Here is a 4,685-nt window from a genome sequence, read left to right as displayed (position 1 = left end):
TCCAGTGGGCCCTAAGGTCTCCCCTCTTCCCCAGACAAGACCACCCGGCAACATCCATTCTTCAGACCTCAGGTCCTATGGCTTCTGCAGTGCCAGACCTCGTCAGGTATGCCTCCCCATCTCTCTCTCTTTCGCTCTCTCTCTCTCTCTCTCTCTCTCTCTCTCTCTCTCTCTCTCTTCTCTTTTCCTTATCTGTCTTTTTTTGCTAGTTTTTCTGGTGGGCAGGTGGGTGGGAAGGTGGGCTGGCTCTTCTGAGACAAGGTCTCACTATGCGTTTCAGGCTGCCTTCAACTCACAGTGAGCCCGCTTTCCCGGGCTGGCCTCCCGCACCTGTCTGGGCCGCCTCCAGGCCTTCCACTTCCCCTCCTCCAGCTGAGCCTCCTGCTGCAGCCACTTCTTCCCCTGATAAAGTCACCCTGTCAATTCAGCACCCAGCATGTACATTTACCTGCCTCTTCCCTCTGAATCCAAACCTCCTCCTCAGCTTCCCTCCCACCCAACTCTGTCTCCCACTTGTCCAAACTGCAGTGCCCCTCCCCCATCCCCTACTCCTCAGTTTCCACTCTGTGAGACGGCAAAGCAGAGGGAACTATCCAAGTCCATGCGCCCTTCTCCTCTTATCTACCTCAAATTAGTCAGTGTCTGGGTTCCTCTCACAGACCCCATCAGACACATTCAAGAGCTCCAATACTTTACCCAGTCTTGGGTCAATTTAAATGTTATTCTTTCCCCAGTCCTCTTGCCCAAGGAAGGGGAACATGGTTGGCCTTTGGCCGAGGCTTTCAAGGATGACCGCAGACTCTTTGAACCTAACCTGCAGAAGGGCGCTGCAGTCACTGCCCAAGCCAACCCAAATTGGGATTTGAACCAATTCAAATTGGTTCCTGTTCCAGCTGCAGTCACTCCTGTCTCTTAGAAAAGGCTGGTCACTGGGATGGACAGCTGGTCACTGGGATGCACACTATATGAACCAGTCCCCAACCGACAAGCCATGCTACCGCTGTACTTCCTGCTCACTTATTCTGTATAAGCCCTAGACTACCAGAGATCAGGGGCCTGATATTCTGGGAGTAATCCCAATCAGTGCCTGCTGACATAAATAAATCTGCCTCCAAATCCTGGGTGTTGTTTCTTTTTTTTTTTTTTTTTTAATTATTTATTTATTTTTATTTATTACATTTATTTATTGTATGTGTGTGTGGCCAGCTCAGCCCACCAGGGGGCGGGGCTGGCTGGCATGTGGTGCTGGGGGATTGAACCGCGGTCCCTGTGCTTTGCCAAGCTTGTTTCAGGTAGGTGCTTTAGACCACTGAGCCATCTCTCCAGCCCCCTGGGTGTTGTTTCTGTTTGCCATTTCATCTGAGGTCTGCAGGAGGATTTCTGGCTCCGGACTGAGCAGCTCACATTGGACGCCAAAGGGATGACTCAGTCTGTCTGTCTGTCTGTCTGTCTGTTTGCCTGCCTGCCTGATCCTGGTAAGACCCCTGGTGACACCTCAGTGAGTCGGTCTGTCAGTCCTGACCAGTTTGAGCAGAAGAAGAGCCTCATCAACTCTTGTAAGTTACTACCATCCACAAAGAAAGGGGGCTGGCACGCCTAACCTCTGAGTACTGATGGAATGAATGTGTGAGTGGGTGGACCAGACAGTGTGAGCGATAGGCTGCTCCGTCTGTGCACCAAGACTGAGAAGTACTGGTCGTGGGGGCTGACTGGGCAGGAAAAGAGGCTTTTATGGAGTTAAAAATGAAACCAAACTATTCCCTGCATCGCAAAGAAAAAAAAAGGGAGGCAGGGATATAGCTTAGCACCATCGCATCTGCCTGGAAAGTGCAAGATCCTGAGTTCAATTCTTGGTACCAAAAAAATAAAAAAACAAGGCCCATTCTTCCTGAGAATTCCACCTTGGCATCCTCATTGGCTTCTACGGCTGAGGAAAATGCCTATGGCCTCACTGCCCACTCTTGGCTCATCTACTTCCAGCCAAATGAACTGACCCCAGCCAGCCACTGCCTGCGTGCAGCCACAGAGCACCCCCATGGATGCCAACACACACCTGTCCATCTGATATCCACCCCAGATGACTACCAAGAATTCCTTCTGAGTTCCCCATGTTGACTGAGGAAAAATTAGATGTTGCCCCTGACAAACAAGTGTCATGGCCTTTCTAAAGGTCGCCTCACCTAGAAATATGCCAGTTAAGGACTTCTCAACGACATCAAAAAAGGGGACAAGCAGCCCATAAACTACTGTTACCCAGAAACTTGGATATAAAAAGCACCCTGTATCTGTAATAAAATCCAGCCTGATAGATGAACATACCACCCTGGCCCCTCTGGCTATGAATTATAAGGATTACAGGCATCGATAGATAGATGGATATAGGTAGGTAAGTAGATAGACAGATAGATAGATACATAGATATAGACGATAGATACTCTCAAAAGTTACTTCTGTCAAAAGGATCAGAGGGAAAATCCTGAGACAAAGGCCCAGCTCACTTGTACTGTTCCTATAAGGAGTTAAGAACTCCCTCACCTTGGCTCTGCACCTGTGTTTCGCACAAGAAATCCATCCTAGTCATCAAAACAAACCCACAAAGCTGTTTGAGAGGCTCTCTGATTCAGCCCAAGCAATAAAAGCTTTATCCTGTTCTGCCTGAAAGCCCTGAGTCCTACCTGCTTTCTCCTTACATTCATCAACCCCAAGCGGTCCAATCAGCTGCAGTGCCACCACTGCCACTTCTCACTCCTACACCACAGCCTCCTGTTCTTCCAGATCAGTTCATTGGATTTAATTGAATAAAGGGTTAAGAACTTTTCCACCTGTGCTCCGCACCTGTGCACCCACCTGCCAACATGGGCGGGACTGGCAGCAACTCCTTCTGTTCAGAGGTTCAAACACTTGTTTATCTCTTTGGAGACGCCCTCCCGCTGACCCAGCTCATTTCCCCAAATTAGCTTCTAGGAAGACACAGAGCTCTCCTACATTATATGGCAGAAACTGGTTACCAAAAAAGCTCCACAAAATTACTTGGAGCTGCTGGTTTCTATAAAATCTGGATCCTTGTGTTCACAAAAAACAATGATGCTTACTCGACTGTCAGCACCCAGGGCCTACTGTGCAAGTACTTGGCCACTGTCCTTCCAATCAAGAAAGCTCATAAACTCACCTTAGACCAAGGCCTAACCATCCAAGTACCACATGCTATGCTGGAATGAACAGTTCTAAAACTGGATGCCCTGACAGATGCCGAGTGTACCCTGTACGTGGATGGAAGTGGCTCTGTTAGGAACAAAGTCCTACAGGCTAGATACACTGTGATCACCTTGGGCACAACTATTCTGGCTAAAACTCTCCTGCAGGGGTGATCTGCACAGCAAGCTGCTGTTTGGAAACCTGCTACCACAGTACTGGTTGATGCACTGTGTCAACTTGAGAAGTTTAGAAGTTTAAGTGACTCAGAAGAGAGCAGGGTTCCTACTTTGTAAACATCCTCATCCTGCGCAAGAGGAGGGCATGGACATTATATGAGTTCTACGCCCCCACCCCAGAGTAGCCTGCTTATAATATTAAAAAAGGAGACAAGCTGCGGCTGCTGTCCCTCCCTTTATTCTTCTCTGTTTTCCACAGCTAGGAAAGGCTGCCCTCTGCAGGAATGGCTGCCCTCTGCCATGTGCTACTCTGCCTTGGAGCCAGCCAACTATGGGCTGAAACTTCCACAAACTGTGAGCTAAATAAATCTTTCCTTCCTTAATTTTGGGTGTCAGGTATTTTGTCCCAGCAACAAGTGAAAAGTAACTGAGACACAATGACACAAAATAATGTGGTCCAGAGGCCCACGTCCCCTCTGGGGATCCAATTGGCTGAAACACCAATCCCAGCCAGAAAACTTTACCCAGTATTCCCAGAAGATCAGAGCCAGCCCTGCCCCCGCCGTCTATTCTGTAAACTGGAGCCACAGCACTGACACCCGTACCCCTGCTGGAGCACTGACACCCGTAGCCCTGCTGGCAGCTCAGCCTGCAGCATCTGCACCACTGGTCCTGACCCTCTCCATGTAAAGATATATAGACAGATTACACAGAAATAAAATATAACCCTACAGAAACAGTAGTAAACAGTGAAAGGCCAGCTGTATCTGTAGCTGCTGAACAATTCACCTGGACAGCTCCTCCAAGGCTTATTCTGAAGAGATGACGCATGCTAACCAGTCCACACACAACCGACTGACGCCTGAAGGCGCAGTTCCCCTGGATTTTTGTGTCCTTTCAGGCTGCTTACCTCAGTCCCCGCTTCCCTGCCCTTTTCCACTCCGCCCCCAGCTGTATTTTTTGTCAACTGACCTGGGTCCTGCTCACCCAAGTCCTTCTTCCTCGCTCCCTGCTAGCTGTGCTTTTCTGTGGGTGGTTGTCTGAAGAGAATAGAATCTCCCTAGAGTCATGTTACAGAACAGACAGGACTAAATTCCAGTTGGGCCTTGTCTCCAAAGATCACATGTGACATGCCTAGCAAAGATTTGCTGGGGAAACTAAAAGAGGAGGGAAACATCACAGAAATGCCCCCTCCCCCATGTGCTTCAGTTTCTTAGTCCGCAGGTAACAGTTCCTATTCCAGTCCCACTTGCTGCTGACTCTCAGAAAGGGCTGGTCACTGGGATGCACACTGTATAAACCAACCCCCAACTG

Source organism: Octodon degus, unplaced genomic scaffold (assembly GCF_000260255.1).
Source record: "Octodon degus isolate 3935 unplaced genomic scaffold, OctDeg1.0 scaffold00156, whole genome shotgun sequence".
NCBI lineage: Eukaryota > Metazoa > Chordata > Mammalia > Rodentia > Octodontidae > Octodon > Octodon degus.
Note: the sequence above shows the minus strand (reverse complement) of the source record.